Source organism: Monodon monoceros, unplaced genomic scaffold (assembly GCF_005190385.1).
Source record: "Monodon monoceros isolate NGI ecotype Baffin Bay Population unplaced genomic scaffold, NGI_Narwhal_1 Super_Scaffold_5, whole genome shotgun sequence".
NCBI classification, from domain to species: domain Eukaryota; kingdom Metazoa; phylum Chordata; class Mammalia; order Artiodactyla; family Monodontidae; genus Monodon; species Monodon monoceros.
This window is the reverse complement of record NW_021703782.1, coordinates 27,301,041-27,318,682: the sequence shown is the minus strand read 5'-3', so window position 1 is coordinate 27,318,682 and position 17,642 is coordinate 27,301,041.

Here is a 17,642-nt window from a genome sequence, read left to right as displayed (position 1 = left end):
CAGAAGCATGGATAAGTGACCTGGAAGACAGAATGGTAGAATTCACTGCTGCGGAACAGAATAAAGAAAAAAGAATGAAAAGAAATGAAGACAGCCTAAGAGACCTCTGAGACAACATTCAACGCAACAACATTCGCATTATAGGGGTCCCAGAAGGAGAAAAGCCATCACATATTATTAAGAGCTAGAAATTAACACCTGAAGCAAGCTAAACTACAACCTATAATTAATTATTCTCACAGCCTTAGCTAGAAAGATAACTGCTCTTTGAATCACATTTTATATCTCTATTTCTACTACAAACTCCTGACTTTGAGTTTTCAGTCACAGAAAGTAAAACCTTTAAAATGCCTTTAAGTACTTTAGTAGCACGAATGTAACATGCAGTTACCAGCTTTCTTTTTGACTAGAGACCTTTGTCAAACGTTGGTGAGATGGTGATAAATAGAGTAAATCTTGTGGTAGGAAGCAGTACCCAAAGATGCCATTTCCAGGACAGGATGTCCAACGCAAAAGTGAAGGATGAGCAGAAACACTATCTGGTCCATGAAAGAAAAACAGAGTAAGGTGCAACCAGAATCTGATATTAGGGTATCCCAATAGGAAACATCAAAATCTGGCAGAAGAACCAAAGACAGCGTTCAGGGATATATAAATCAGGGCTCAGCGAAGCTGAACCATGATCAATATTATGGAATGAAGAATTTAATATAGAGATTGTACCTTACATGATTGTGGGCAGAGATGGGGGAAGCAAGGATCTGAAAATGGGAGTTGAAATTTGGCAAGAAAGCCCTGGTTTTGGTGTATGAGTCAGAGTTTGCAGGAAATCTTGCAGGGAAGCACATCCAGCTCCTGCACTGGGACTGAGACTGGGAGGGTCATTGGCTCTTCAAGGTTACCACTTCTGTGAGTCCACAGCAGTGCATTTGGTGGTGGGCCTGGTGTTGCCATTGAGTACAAGGGCTGGCAGTTGGGAAGGGCAGGTGGATATGTAGTGGGGAGGCACTTCTCACCCCACACTCTATAATGACCTTCAGGACCTTTCACTTCTATTTCCCAAGTCTTGTATAGTGTCCTTTTCAATCAACTCTAACTTGGATCCATAAAGGGAAGGGGATTCAGAGACATGCAGTTGACAATGGAACAGTCCAGCACACAGCGGGCAAATCTGAAATCATCTGGTGGGAATTAATTCAAATAAAAGGCATAAAATGCCAGACCACATGGCATTTTTAATCTCCAAGAATTCTCTCGGAGAGCACTCATGGTAGACAGACTTCCTTTGAAGAACACAGACCCCACCACTAAAGACATGTCAAGAGTACTGAAGGACCCAGCAGTGACATATATGTCTGTGTCTATAGTCTCCTTGTAAACTGAGGAAATGGATGTTTCGTGTCCATCAGTCTTGGGGAGGAGTTTGGACAACTTGAACCATGTGCTAGTGGTCTGATGTGAATCCTCATCAGGACCAATTCACAGTGGCTCATTGCTTGAGAAGGAAAACATCTAAGAAATGCTGGTCTCCATTTGGTTAATTTACTTCCAAGTTCCTACCTCCAAATTGATACAAAGTTTTCATTTCACCTTCTCCTCTCTTTTCTCTCCTTTATTTTTTCTTTCTTTTCTTTTATTCTTGCTTTTTTTTCTCCTTCACATTTCTGCCTTTATTTATAGAGCACAAACTAGTGGATGGAATGGTGGATAAGATCAGAATTGATAATAATAGGAAAGAGAAATGGATTGAGAATCAGGAGGCATGGGCACTTCTGTAAGTATGATGACTAAGGATGAAATTCTTAACAGCTCTGAGGCTCCATAGATCAGATTTCCCCAAGATTAAAAAAAAAAAATAAAAAGTGTATGTGTGTGTGTGTTCTGCGATAAATTTGCTTTAGATATCTACAAGGCATCTTAATTTAATAAAAACTCTGAGACCTCCTACAGTAAAGAAATCTTTCCAACTTTGCTCAATCCTGTGTTTCCCAAACTAATTTGACTCTGGAACCCTTTTTTCATAATTTCTATTAATATTCTGCAGATGAAATACACTTCGGGAAAATTTCTAGATGATGTCTAGGGTAGTTCTTTCACCTCTACAAAACCCTGAACTTTCCCAATTTTTTCATAAAACTCAGACCACTATATAAATTGAGTTGCTAGTTGAACATTGATCAACCTGAACTGGGACACCTCTTTTTTTTTTTTTCTTAAATAAAGATTTCACTGAGGGCTAGTTCAAGCGGCAATATATACGATGTAATTGGTAAAGTGAAAAATGGATCATCTGGATGTGTCTCCAGTCAAGAGACCCAAAGTAAGTTTTCAGTGTTTTTCAAACCCTCACAGAGAATAAGCCCATTCAGAAATGTTGTTTTTGAATTCCAACAGCAGTGATATGCAGAAAAATATTACCCTCCCAGCTTGCATTGGACTACATCAGACCTTCTAAATCAGAATGGCCAGCTAGGATTCTAATCTTCCAAGTGCTTGAAATCTTGGATAGATCAACTGGCGGAGGGTTGGTTCTCAGTGGAAATCAAAACTTCAGTCCTTGTGTTATAGAGATCTTTTGGGTTTACCACTAGGGGTCACTAAAGAGAGATAGGAGATAGTCAATCTTTTCTAAGTAATTCCAGCCAGACTAGCCGTGGGCTTTGGACAAGATGCAGGTTAGAGCTTCTCTAACTTTAATTTGCACGTGGATAACCTGAGGATTTTGTGCAGATTCTGATCAAGGAGGTCTGGGGTGGGGCCTGGGACTTCTATATTTCCATCAAGCTCCCAGGTGATATCCATGCTCTTGGTGCTAGAGCAACGATCCCCAAAATTTTGTCACCAGGGACCAGTTTCGTGGAAGACAATTTTTCCACAGACGGGTGCGTATGGGGTGGGTGACTCAGGCGGGAATGCGAGCGACGGGGAGCGGCAGAGGAAGCTTCGAGGGCTCTCCCGCTGCCCACCTCCAGCTGTGCAGCCCGGTTCCTAACAGGCTGCGGACCAGTATGGGTCCACGGCCTGGGGGTTGGGAACCCCTGTGCTAGAGTGCACGCTGTTGGGAAGAGCTCAAGGTCTCAAGATGGAACATCGCCTCAATCCAGCTCCCTTGAAAGAAATAGAGATGATGTCTCATCCAGGCTGGGTCCATGTTTCCTCTTATCCTCTCCTCTTCCTCAACCTCCTCCTCCTCTTGTTCTTCCTCCTTCTCCCTCCTCCTTATCACCCTTATCCCCTCCCCTTCCTCGTCCCTTTTCTGCCAGTTGTACTTTGAGCTCAGTCATCTTAAAGGACACCTTCCCAAATATTTGTTAAATCTTTTCCTCATGAAATCTAGCTTGGTGGCATTAATACCTATTTCTGCAATAAACATTAAAGAACCAGAGGCAATGCAAACAGTTGAATGCTTATTTCTTCTGAATATTTTTGTATATATATTACATCTTGTGTCAATGGATTAAGCTTGTCTTGAGTAACTCTGGTTCTGGTTGAGCTAGGCCAGAATAGATGGGTACATCAATTGTCTTTGATGTTGGAGGCTATTTGATTTTATTCTTCAACCCCAACTATAAAGTTATTTTAACCGATAAGAAATCTATTTGAGGGCTTCCCTGGTGGCGCAGTGGTTGAGAGTCCGCCTGCCGATGCAGGGAACACGGGTTCATGCCCCGGTCCGGGAGCATCCCTCATGCCGCGGAGCGGCTGGGCCCGTGAGCCATGGCCGCTGAGCCTGCGCGTCCGGAGCCTGTGCTCCGCAACGGGAGAGGCCACAACAGTGAGAGGCCCGCGTACCGCAAAAAAAAAAAAAAAGAAAGAAAGAAATCTATTTGATTTTTTTTCAGAGCTGAGAAAAAAAGACAAATGCCTACATAGAATCCAGAGAGTCTCATCTTCCATTCAATGCGATAACTTAAAGGAAGTAAAAGTGAGTGATGCAACAAATTCTTTTTGGTGTCAGAAATTTGTGAATGGACCTCTATGTAGAAAAATATAAAAAAAAAAATTTCTGTAGACCTTTTTTCCTATTATAATTCAGAAAACTTGGAAAACATAGAACTTCATTTTTAAATAATACCAAAATACCATCACTTAACCATTGTTAACAATTTTTGGAGACCTTCCAGGGTTTTTATTTTTTAATATTTATATGCACATTCTCCCATGATTATGGAATACAGTTTTATAACCTGATGCTTTCACTTCATGATATAAAGTAAACATTATTTCCATAACTATTTTTATTTATTTATTTATTTATTCATGGCTGCGTTGGGTCTTCCTTGCTGCATGCAGGTTTTCTCCAGTTGTGACAAGCGGGGCTACTCTTTGCTGTGGCGCACGGGCTTCTCATTGCAGTGACTCCTCGTTGCGGAGCACGGGCTCTAGGCACGCAGGCTTCAGTAGTTGTGGCACGCGGTCTCAGTAGTTGTGGCTCGCAGGCTGTAGAGCACAAGCTCAGTAGTTGTGGTGCACAGGCTCCGTGGCATGCGGGCTCTTCCTGGACCAGGGCTCGAACCTGTGTCCCCTGCATTGGCAGGCGGATTCTTAACCACTGCGCCACCAGGGAAGTCTCCATAACTATTTTTCTACACCATAATTATTAATGCTTTTGTGATAATCTATCACAAATATTCCACAGTTTACTTAATTAAGCCCCTATTGCTGGTTATTCAGGTGGTTCCTAATTTTTCACACTAATAAAAAAATGTTTACAAACATTGTTATACAGACATATTTGCCCATAGATTTCATTATTTGGTTTGGAAAAGTTCCAAGGTGTAGAACTTTCAGGTCAAAGGTTTTAGAAACGTGCTACTAAAGAACTATTTGGGAAAGTTGCACAATTATTTGCTGGCAGCAGTAGCTGGGTAGGGGACTCTGTGAAGGCAAGAGCGGTGCAGAGGGTTACACATGGATTTGCAGTCAGACTGCTCACATTTGAGTCAATCTTGGAAGACTGTTTAATCTCAGTGCCTCTGTAAAGTAGGGATGATACTAGCTCCTACACCATGAAGTTGTTTTACAGGCCAAGTGACAGAATATATGTAAAGCTTGACATGGGAAGCAATTAACAAATGTCAGCTGTTTCATTATTGTTGTTGTTATTATTGGCCAAAAAGTTCGTTTGTATTTTTCCATAAGTTAGTATGGAAAAACCCAAATGAACTTTTTAGCTAACCCAATATTATTATTATCTTCCTTCATGCTCAGCAGTAACCCCAGAGTCTTTAAATGGCAACTGATCCATAAACTTGGCTTCTACATTTATGCCAGGGCCAAGGTCAAGGAGACTGGCAATGGCTGGGAAGAAATTTGTGATGAGTGGACTTCAAAAGAGGGAGGTGTAATACCGCTCTTCTCCTCTGAAACCTGGGAAGGGTCATTGCAAACCTTTCCCAGAAATGAAGGCTCAAAAGAAATGGGCCAAATGAAAACTTTCAGGGATGTCAGTGCTACCCTTTCACTTCATACCAGCATCCTCTGAGGATAAAACACACCAAAAACCAAAGAGAGAAGTTTCTGTGGGAGTGACAAACTCAAGCTACCTTGAAGAGGAGGGTAGTTCCCTGCGGCAGGAGGAACCTGGGAGGAGAAGTTAAGGTGCCTCTGGTTTCCAGTTACTGTGGGGAAGCTTCAGGGTGTCTCTCAGGACAGGAGGGAGTGAAAATTTCCTTAGGATAACAAGGTGCTACTTCAAAGGTACGCTAAAGGGAGAAATACAAGTATCTTACGAATTTGTACTGGTGCGGTGGGTGGACACACTTAGAAGGAAATTAAACTTCACAGTGATGAAGTATGTCTGATTTCAGGCACTTTAGGACAGGAGCAGTTGCAGGCTGAATTGGAGCTCTCCCTGCCCCACACCCCGGCCTCAGGCACTGAGGCCAGAACTCACCCCTCCTCTCTGAAGAGGGAGAGGGAAGGAGGACCCCGGCTGGGGGAGAGTTCACAGGACACATATGTTGGGAGTCAGGAGACGGACGACCATGGAGAAGAAGAGGGTCCACAGGTAACTCCCCAGCCTTAGGTGCTGGTACTCGGGGTCACTGCAGGGAAGGGAGGAGCCTCACAGCTGGAGAAGGACTCTGTCCCTGAGAGCACCCTCAAGGGGTTCACATAGCCTCACTCATCAGAAAAGAACTTCCACCTTCACGGGGCCCCGGGGGGAGGGGGGAGGTAGTTCTCAGGAGAGGTGGGGAGAAGCTCTGGCTCCCGGCACAGCAGCAGCCCCTCACTGTGGAGCGTGGATGGTGAGGACCCAGTCTGAAGAGTGCTGAGGCCAACCTGCCTACATCTTTGCACAGAGGAGCTAGAGATGGGCCAGATGCAGCAAAGGCAGAGGCTCCCACAGAGCAGAGCTCAAAAATCCAGAAGTGCACACTTAAGAACGGACACAGCAGGCACAGTAGGACCTGAGAAGCTCACTTGGGAAAATGAGGTGGACTTCTGAGAGAAAATTTTATTTCTTCACAATTAGAGCAATACAAAAGGTAGCTGAGAAAGATGCGTCCCTATCACATAAACCAGAGCTCGGCAAAACGTTCCTATAAAGAAAGGGCCAGGTAGCGAATGATTTTGGCTTTGTGGGCCATGTGGTCTCTGTTGCAGCCATTTGCATTAAAGTCCCAAAGAGGCCACAGGTAATATATAAACAAGTCGGTGTGACTGTGTTCCAATAAAACTTTATTTACAAATATAAGGAGCTGCCTGGATTTGGTCCATAGGTCACAGTTTGCTGACCCCTCCTGTAACCTTCTAAAACATAAGTTCCTTTTTGTATTGGTTTCAGAAATTAATTTAAGAAGCCCGTGTGTGGCACTATGTTATACTGACTTCAGATTGACCTTAAGCATCCATTTCTGAGCTAATATGAACCTCTTGGGTGCCAGTTTCCTCACTGGGGATGTCAGGATCTTACTGAGACATGTGATCTGCAGGGCACCTGTCGCATGATGTGTTCTTTCTGCAGATTCACTTATTCATGTAATGAAGTTATATTTGAAGCATACTCACATATAACCTAGATCTGAGCATCTTAACTCACATGAATTTTAAAAAGCTGGCTCCATAAATTTTGTGACCTAATCTACAAGCAGGGTATGGTAAGAAACAAAGCAAAATTTCAGTTTTTCAAAGAAATAAATGAAATCTTTGCTAAAGATATGGCAGACTATAATAAAATGATAAACAGATTCAAAATCCATGCCATGTGAAAGACCCAAAACTGAAGAGCTTTGAACCTTGCCTGTGCTCCCCCTTCTTTCCCCAGAGAATATGAGATGGGCTCACTTATTATTCTCTTCTTTATAATGAAGATGCATTCATTTTTCTATAAATATTCATTCAATACAGATCAAAAACAGCAAAACTAGCTTAAACAAAATGGAAGTTTATTTCTCTCATATTGAAGGAGATTGAAATTTGACAAGCCAAGGCTGGTATGGAAGTTATTTTGCTATCACCAGGGACCCAGGCTCCTTTCTTTCTGTTGTAACTTTCTAAGTCTGTGGCTTCCACCTCATGGTCCAAGGTGGCTACCCAAACTTCAGCCGTCACATCTCCATTTCAGTCAGCAAAAAGGCAGATGGAAGGGGAAGGATAAAAGTCACTGACCAGAACTTAGTTACCTGGCCACGTCTAGCCACAGGGGAGAGTGGGAAATGTAGACATTTTAGGTGGGTAAAAATGTGCCCAGATAAAAGTTGGGGCTCTTTTTTAAGTTAGAGGATGATGGATATTGAGAAGCATCCATCCACAGGGGGGAGACAGGTATTAACCTAATAATGATGACAAAGTATAAATGATTAGTTGTGAGAAGAGCTATGAAAGAGATAAAGAACTACAGGAATGGATAAAATCTGTGTTTGAGAGAGCGGGAAGTGTTTAAAAAATGCTACCCTTAAAAAGAGACTCTCAGCTGGAACCTGACTGATGGGTAGGTGTCATCCAAGCATAGAAATAGGAGGAAGAGCCTTCCCAGTAGAAAGCACAGCGTATGTAAATCCATGCGTCCAGGAGAGCTTGGCTCTGCCATGGTCCAGCAACTGAATACAGGTCAGCATTGTCGGCCTGGAGTGTGGGCAGGGGAGAGAGGCCCATGGCTGAGCTGGGAAGGTGGGGAGGACCCAGATTATCAGGTGCTTTAGGAGTCATATTGAAAACTGTGAGTTTTGTTTTAGGTACAACTGAAAGCCATTAAAAGATTCTAAGTGGAGGGCTGGCTCCCTCTGATTTATGTTTCAGAAAGATCCTTCTGGCTGCCTGCTGCATGGGGAAGGCTGGTTTGGGGCCAGAAGGGAAGCAGGGAGAGAAGATTCCCAGTGCAGGAAGCAGATGGGGGACAGACAGTGGAGGTAGAACGGAGGGGTCTTGGTAAGGACTGGGTGTTGGGGATGGGCAGAGGGGTGCATGCTGGGTACAACGGTTAATGCTGAGCACCGCTGGCCAAGAAGACCCTGTTCTTGGGCGCGTTATTAGCCATCAGAGCCTCGGCCCTTAGGGGACAAGGGGTTCTGACTGCTAATAAGGTTTCAATCTTCCTGTCTGGAATCAAAGTGAAGAATCACAGAACAATAAGACGGGTTTCTCCAGCCAGGTTTTTTTTAGCATTTGTTCCTTAATCACGTTAACAAGGGTCCACGCCACTTGATCGTCATCTGGTTGGCTCAGAGCCACCAGGGAAAGGCTGGAAATGGCAGAGTGAAGGGAATGGAGTTGTTACGATGTGAAGAGAGGAGATTCATTCCTCAGGTTCACACCCACCTCAGGTGGTGTGCTCTCTTGGGGTTCAGGTGACTGAACGACTTATTCCAAACCCAGATTACGATTTATAATCAACTGCATCAGCCTCTGAACTTCCAGCCTGGAAGTTTGGGCCCCTCCAAGCAGCCTATGTTACTGTTTGGAAATGAAGCTGTTTCTCTGAGTCCCCGACCCACCCCTGATTACAAGAAGTTGGCCTGTGTCTCTGAGGTCATTGCCGGACTCGGGTGAAAATTACAAGCTTAAGACAGAAACAAACTGTCACTTCCTTGTAAATCAAACAACACTGATGGAGTAAAGCACAAGTTCAAAGGTCAGCACTGACATTACCAAAATGTTTTCTTTGCTCTATATTTTAATCATGCAAGTATAAGTGGAGATGAATAATAAACACACTGTAGTTAAGAGCTTTGTTTTTGGGGAGTTCTGGACAGATGAAATGAGCAACCCCATATATTCATCACAAGCCTTGTCAAGAGTTGCTATTTGGGGCAAAAGTGCTAAAGAACGTGAACTGAAGCACATTGTACAGATGGAACATGTGAAAAGTCCAGATCTGTTATTGATATCCTCTCATCACCCCTGGTCAACGTGCACAACTAGATTTATCTTCCTGCAACAGACATACGAAAATATCACATTCCTTTACCATCGAAATGTTGCAACAGCATTAACAGAACTCCTTGGGGGCCTGGTTATCTTGGTAGAGGAATTACTGACACCCAACTCTGTGCTCAAGGCTGCAGGGATGTAATTATCCCATGATAACCCGGCGTACTTTGTTCTCTGGATGTCTCTCATCTATGGCGCATTTTCTGGATGCCTTCCTCTTCCATTAAAGCATTTATGTCCATAGAAGTGCTTTAGAAGTCACCGGGGCTCTAAAAATTAAAGGGAATGAATTTAAAACCACAACTATTTTACCTACTTCTTGAAAACAAAAAATAAAAGCTGACATCTGGTAAGTAAGAAACTTCCCCTGGAACCCAAGTAACTTAACTTTTATTTTCTCATCATGAAAGGGACGGATCTCCATTGGTGGCCTTTCTTATTTACACCACACACATGGCGATGGCTCCGACATCCAGTTCCTTTAGTATAAACAGAAAGGATGGCCTTTTTCTGTGGAAGTTAATGAATTGAAAAACAAAGCTGTTCTGTATACCCACTCCTTCCAAATGAATAAAAGAACTACAGTGTTCAGAGACTTGGGCAAAATAGTTGCATTCAAATTAATTTTGCCCCTTCTACTCTCCCCCTCCCCACTTCCCACCACTCTCCCCCCCCCCCTTTTTAAGGAGAAAAAGAACCATTTAATCACCTTATAAGGGCAGAGAGCATTAAGGGAATAGAGCAAGACATGAGGCCCAGATCTTATTCTTGGCTCAGACAGGGGCTCGCTGGGCGATCCCAGGCCATCCCTTAACCACGAGCCTCTGTTGATGCAGCTGTAATATGGGGACACAGATGCATGTGTGTGGTGCTGATGTGGGGCCTCGGGGAGGGGTCCAAAGCTAAATGTGCGGTCCATTTTGCTGGTTGTATGCCGTTTGCAATTTGAAATGGCTGTCTGCTGCTCAGGAATCGCAAAGTAATCTGGTAGGTCTTAGATAGATAACTGGTATATAGATGAACAAAAAAAAAAAAAAAAAAGTAGAAAAAGAAAAAAGCCCTAGGTTGTCCCCGATCTCTTGGAATTAGATTGCCAGGGCAAAAAATGCTGCTAGTATCTGACTTTATAAAGAGCTCATCACAATGTTGGACGTTTCTTATCAGTAAAGTATGGTCCACAGTTTTCCTCTAAAAATCCGCGTGATGTTTCCTATAGTGTGTTTGAAGAATAAAGGAGAAAAGAAGTAAGCGTGTTCAAGTTCCACCAGGCAGCACCTGGGATCCCCTCTTATGGTGGAGATCCAGTCAAATTCTGCACCCAGGCAGGGGCCTCCAGGATTTTGCCCCTTCCTCTGGGATTTGGTCGCGTTCACCCACCAAAGTCACTTGCAGTTCCCTTTTGCAGGCTTCCTTGTGGGCTCAGCAGAGAGAACAGAACCCAGCTGAGGCCACCTTCTACAAACAGGCTGCTCTTTGCTTCCTTTGACTTCATGGAAGCCCAGCAGACCTGCCTTTTCATGGCTTTCCCTGCTGCCCCAAAGCTTCCCCCCAACCCCGCTCCACCAAGGCTGCCCAGACCTCAGCTGATTATCCAGCAACTCATAATAAATGGTCTTGCAGGAACAGTGGGAAAGATTTGCATTCAGTAGCCCAGAGCCTAAAGCTGAGAAAGGAAACCCGAGAGTTTGTCTTACTTACTGCTGTTGTGGTGGGTGTCTTTGAACTTGGGTTGGGTTAACCGTCACCTGGTTGCAGGATACTTGGAAATCATGAATGGTAATGGAGCTTCAGGCTGAAGCAAGGTTGTGGAATGAAGGCCTCAGGCCATCCTTCTCTACTCCTCTTTCAGACACTTCCCTTAACTCTATCTGTCCAAAGAGGATTCTTATTCACAAGAGACACGGAGAAGTTCACATTTGATCGGCTTCCAAACATCCCTTTAAAAAGTTCTATGCTTCTCTACATATGCACTTCAGGTGTGCTGGTATTGGGTTGTTTTTGCACACCATACCTTCTTTTTCTTGCCCTCCTCTCCTGCTTCAGTCACTTCCAGAGTGAAACAAGGAATTGGCCATGTTCCCTTTAAAACCTCACCCCCACACCCCGACACCCCTGCCTGCAAATGGGGTCCAAATTTCTTTGCACTGCCTAGGAGGCCCTTCTTGATCTGGCTGTGACCCAACTTCATCTCCTCCCTCTCCTCCCTCCACCTCTCCCCCTACCTCTTTCCAAACAGCTGCAGGTCTGGGAACACACTGTTCCTTCTCCTGCAGTGCATTGCCTTCCTTTCCACCCTCCTATTTTTCTTTTTTTTTTTTTGCGGTACTCAGGCCTCTCACCGCTGTGGCCTCTCCCGTTGCGGAGCACAGGCTCCGGATGCGCAGGCTCAGCAGCCATGGTTCACGGGCCCAGCCGCTGCATGGCATGTGGGATCTTCCCGGACCGGGGCACGAACCCGCGTCCCCTGCACCGGCAGGCGGACTCTCAACCACCACGCCACCAGGGAAGCCCCACCCTCCTATTTTTCTGGTGAACTCCTATGCATCCTTCAAGACCCAGTTCAAATGTGATATGTTAAAGCTTGAGGCTGCTCCCACCTCTGTCTGCAGGCACAGTTAATCACTCTTTCCTCTGAGCTATCACTGCCCCTTTGACAGTTTCTCTTCCAGACGAAGTATCACGTTGTAGGGGAACTACTGCTCACATGCCCATTTCTCTCCCTAAACTATACATTCCTTATGGTCAGGGTTAAGATCCTATTCATCTTTATGATACTAGTTCCTAGATCAAGGCCAACAGATGCTCAATAAACAGGCCAAGAATACATGAATTAAACTCTAGGGTCTGATAAATATATTTCTTTGCTTTAGATTCTAAAGACATCTAGAAATTGAAATCAACAATACCTTAGATAAGTTTTCTGAATTTTGGAGGATAGGTATTAATGTAAGCTCCCCTTTAGAACTACTGCAAAGATGAAGACACACCTTAGTGTACAGAGCTCCAGGTAAATGAAAAATTCCTGTTTTAGATAGACTGTATTAGGAGAGAGGTTCACATACACTAACCTGAGTAGTAATAACAGTTCAGCTTTCCTCAGTGTCTAGTGTGCACTGGGAACTGCTCAGTCCTCCCTATGCATGTGCATTGGGCTCCTCCAACAACATTTCAAGGTGGGCATTAGCATTATTATTCCAATTTCACAGGTGGGGGAACTGAAAATGAGGTAAGTTGCAAAGTCATGCAGCTGGTAAAAGGGATATGAACCTGGAGGGCTGATGCTGAAGCGCTCTGTTCCACGACTGCCCACTGTCCCCACCACCACCCACTGGCCCCCCTCCCACTGCCGCCTAATGAGCAAGGGGAGTCTGGTGGGTTGTGAAAGTAATACAAAAAACAATTTTAGGGAACACTTACCATTGCATCAACCACTGTTCTATGTATTAACTCAGTTAATACTGACAATGACCTTGAGAGAGAGGTACAATTATTATCCTCATTTTACAGATGAGAAAACAGAGACAGAGAAGCTAGCTGTTTGCCCAGAGGCCACGTAGCTAATAAGTGGCAAATCTGGGATAGAAACCCAGACAGGCTGGCTCCAGAGACCTTGCTCTTAACGACCCTGCTGGGCAATCTCCCAGGAACCCTGGGATGAGGATAGCTGTTCAGACAGGATCCAAAGCTGTGGAAGCATGAAGAATTGGGGGTTCTCAGGGACCATCCCCAGGGCCCACCAGAAAGCCCATTAGCTCCTCTCAAGCTACTGTAAAGGTAACCTCTAGGTAACAAAAATGCTCTTATCGCGCAAACACAGGCTTCCCGACATGCAATCCAAAGGACCACCCCTGCTTCTTCTGGACAGACATTCTGGGATGCTCAGAAGGCTGTGTTCTGGAGGGTTCTGCTATTACCCGGCTCAGTGGAGTCACTCTATTTCCTCCAGCTTCCCCCACGCACATCCTCTTCCCCTAGTATACATAGCTTCCGTCTCCCTCCTAGCGTCTGCTTATCACAGCCCCAAATTTCCTTGTAACCTCGACTTGGCAGGACCCCTGGTGGCCCCCTTTACGTGTCAACTTGATTCTGTCTGATGAATCTCTGTTCACCTCTCCACTTCAAGCGCAGCTACTAATCACTTTATTCTTCTCAACTTTTCCTGATTCACTTTTTGGAAGGAAGACACTGATAGGTCTGGTCCGTCTTTTCAAACTAGGATGGCACAGGTTGCTGGTCAACCTATGAACTTATTGGCCTTGGCCCAGGTATGAGGACTTGAGCCAGCTTTGGGGAGACAGATGGGGACAAGAGGGTAGGGTGCAGGGCAGAGACACGTGGGGAAAGAAAAGGCCATGCAAGTCTGCCTCTTCATCAAGGGCTGAGGGCAAGTTTCTTCCCTTTGAAGAAGCTACAAATATGGCAGCCGCTGGGGTGGATTCGGTGGGTAAAATACCATGGAGTGTGAACAGTCTCTGTTCCACATCATAACTGACTCACTCCAGATCCAAGAAATGTTACTCTATAACCAGAGGCGGAAGGGTGCTTCTACCATTTAATATCTGTAAAACTAACTGATGCAGTCAGGCCCCAGCAGAAAATGGATGGCACAGGCAAGCAGGATAAGTAAAGCGAGTTTGGTGAAGGAACTATTTACAAAGCTGTGGGCGGGCAGGATGAAGGGAAGCCAACAAATGATGGTGACACATTGGAGAGCCATGACCACCTCTAGGCCTAAAGGGCAGGGCAGGGATTGGTCACTGGGGCCCAGAGACAACTGTAACCATCCCCGTAGCTGTGTCTGCAGGAGACTGCCACCCAACAGCCCTATGGCTTTCAGGAAAGGAATGCAGTCTCTGCCCACCTGTGACTCAGAAGGAAAGGAGCCAGGAAAATCAACACCCCCTCCCTCTCCTCCTGCCCTTTGATCTACTGCCAGGGCCTCTCTCTGGCTGCACCACGCTGGAGCCAGAGGGCAACAAGGCCCATGTGAAGATTCTGTAGAGTCTCCTAGGGCACAGAGCATGGTGGAGAAGGATGGAAAGTGACGCAGGATGGGCGGGAGAAGACACTCAGTACCCTGACTTCCTTGTCCTAAGGCCTTTGTTGTCCCGAGGTAACCGCACTGACTTGGTGCCCGAGAAAGTAGCATGTTCCCTGCTTATTACATTTCACATATTTTCAAGGAAATCAGACTGTTAGAATACCACATACTGGAGATTCAAGTATGTTTTCCTGGGATCTCATGAGAATTTCCACTTCAATGGACAGTAGCTGAATATTCCCATAACATCAAAAAGGAACAGATGTTGGAGAAATTGGGACACAACTGACCTCCAAGGACTCATCGTTCAGCTGAGGGCATGTAGCAGGGGTGGCAGTGTGGCCTGCCCAGCCAGAGGCAGGTGGGCATGTCCACACTCAGGGGAAGGCAGGATATGATCACTGACAGCCAGGAATCAAATGCAAGTCCTCCAGAACATAAGGTTCAATTCAGGAGAGAAATGGGAAGATAGAAAACGCTGAAAGGGATTTATTCTGAATTTATTAAGATTAAGCTTCTGCCATGTGGTGGAATGGGGGCTTCAAACAGAAATAAACCTTAATGTAAAAGAAAAAATAAACTTTTTTTTCTTTTGCACACTTGCCTCTGGGAGTGGCATATTCTATACCCACAGCAAATTCTATTGTTGCTGTTTCGGGTAGACGATAGCGCTTCAATCCAGAACTACAGTATAACTTTGGTCCTTCCCATATCTGCATTTCCTTTAGGATAGAACTGTTCCCAGAGGAGGAGTTTGTCCTGAGTTAAAAGGTGTTAATTGATGTAGTGTTCAAGTCTATAAAAAGTTGATGATAGAATAAGATATGGCACTCAGGGAAAGTTGCTTCATTATTTCATCTTTGAAGGTCCAAATGAAGGCATGTTTAGATAAAAAATACCTCCCAGGGAGTTAAAAATGTACTGGCCTCAAGTATATCTCTTTCCCATCACTCATGCATGTTCACACAAAGAGGAAACCACTAAGGGATGCTTGATGTTTAGTTGTTCTAGAAGTTGGTGGGAGGCAGGCGGGTTGAAGGTCCTGGCATGTGCCTCTAATTTATTTCCTTCTACTTTCCCAAGAGTGGGAGAAAAAATATTTGTGAACTTTGTGTTATTAAAAAGTTCATGCTGTCTGCTTAGCTCTTACCTATAATCCTTTCATTTCTCTAGACCAAGAATGAGCCTCGTTCTCCAGATTAATTCACTTAGCAGATTCTGATTTTGTGTGATTCACAAGAAGGTATGAGTAATTTCTTTTTCAGAAAGGCTCTTTTAACATTCTGCTGTGTCTTTTATGTCTTCCTCCTGCTGCATTAGCCACTCCACTCATGATAGCCCAAGGGCAAAGGCACATTTTGAAATGGCCTTTCCACTTCCCAAGCACACGCTTGCGTGCTCTCTCTCTCCCTCTTAATCTTTCTGTCTCTTCCCAACACACAATTAATACTTAACAGGTTATGGCTGGCGTTTTCTTAACAACTGAGGACTCCAAGCCTTTGTCACCTACTTAAGATTAATGGTGATTGGACACATGACAGTCCTCCTGGCTAATAACCTCACTTTTGGCAGCTAAGCATTCCTCTTCTAATCTCAAGAAATTAAGATACTCTCCTTTCTTCAGTTATCCTTGGGCAGTAATTTTCACACTGTCGGTCCTGAAATCAATGCAATGGGTCATAACCAGAATTTTTTAAAAACACAGTGAAGGGCTTCCCTGGTGGTGCAGTGGTTGGGAGTCTGCCTGACGATGCAGGGGACACGGGTTCGTGCCCCGGTCCGGGAAGATCCCACATGCCGCGGAGCGGCTGGGCCTGTGAGCCATGGCCGCTGAGCCTGCGCTTCCGGAGCCTGTGCTCCGCAACGGGAGAGGCCACAACAGCGAGAGGCCCGCGTATCGCAAAAATAAATAAAATAAAATAAAACACAGTGAATTAAAAGAGAATTTAAAATATCAGACTATGTTGCATACATTAAAACAAATACGAGAACATTGTTTTAGTCATGCCTGTTTGTATATGCTTGTGTTGGCTTGCAGTGTAAAATGTATTTCCTATCGTGGTTCACTGCAAAGTTCTGAAGTCACTGAATTAAGATTATTGAAGGGCAAAGTCTTCAATTCACAGCCAAATTTTTGAAGGCTTGGCCTCCTGGCCTGGTGTCTAGGTGCTCTGCTGGACTTCAGGGTCCTTGCCTATCTCCATGTTTCCAATTTCTCAAAAACATTTCGATTCCTACTTCTATGCACCCAAGTGCTGCTCTCCTTCTGCCAGACCACCCTTCCTCCAACTGAGATTCCAGGCCTCAGAAAAGACATTACCTAGAGAGCCACTATGGTCCCTTCTGGAGCAGACTTTGCATCCTTATGTCTAGGAAACTAGCAGAGGTGGACCTGGGATCCATTGCACAGAAAGACTTTTGTTCTTTCCTTTTCCTTCTGGCACACCCACTCATACCTCCAGTCCTAGACCCACCAAACCATGGCTAGGGAATCTCTAAAATGGCAGGTGCGAGGGGATTATTACTGGGGTCCTGGGCCAGAGAACTCTCTAGAGAATCGTTATAATCTTGTCTGTTCTGTACATTCTTTTTTTTTTTTTTTTTTTTGCGGTACGCGGGCCTCTCACTGCTGTGGCCTCTTCCGTTGCGGAGCACAGACGTCGGACGCGCAGGCTCAGCGGCCATGGCTCACGGGCCCAGCCGCCCCGTGGCATGTGGGATCTTCCCGGACCGGGGCACGAACCCGTGTCCCCTGCATCGGCAGGCAGACTCCCAACCACTGTGCCACCAGGGACGCCCTGTTCTGCACATTCTTAGATAACAGTCTACTGACTTTTTTAAAAAAATAGATCTTTATTGGATTATAATTGCTTCACAATACTGTGTTAGTTTCTATTGTGTACCATAGTGAATCAGCTGTATGCATACATATATCCCCATATACCCTCCCTCTTGAGCCTCCCTCCCACCCTCCTTATCCCACCCCTCCAGGTGGTCACAAAGCACCGAGCTGATCTCCCTGTGCTATGCGGCTGCTTCCCACTAGCTAACTATTTTACATTCAGTAGTGTATATGTGTCGATGCTACTCTCACTTCACCCCAGCTTCCCCCTCCCACCCCGTTCTGAGTCTATAAGTGTTTCCTTTCCTGTGGTATACCCAGTCTAGTGCCTGCCTCCTGGTATAGTGCCTGACACAGAAAAATAGTGGCTCAGTAAATGTTTGT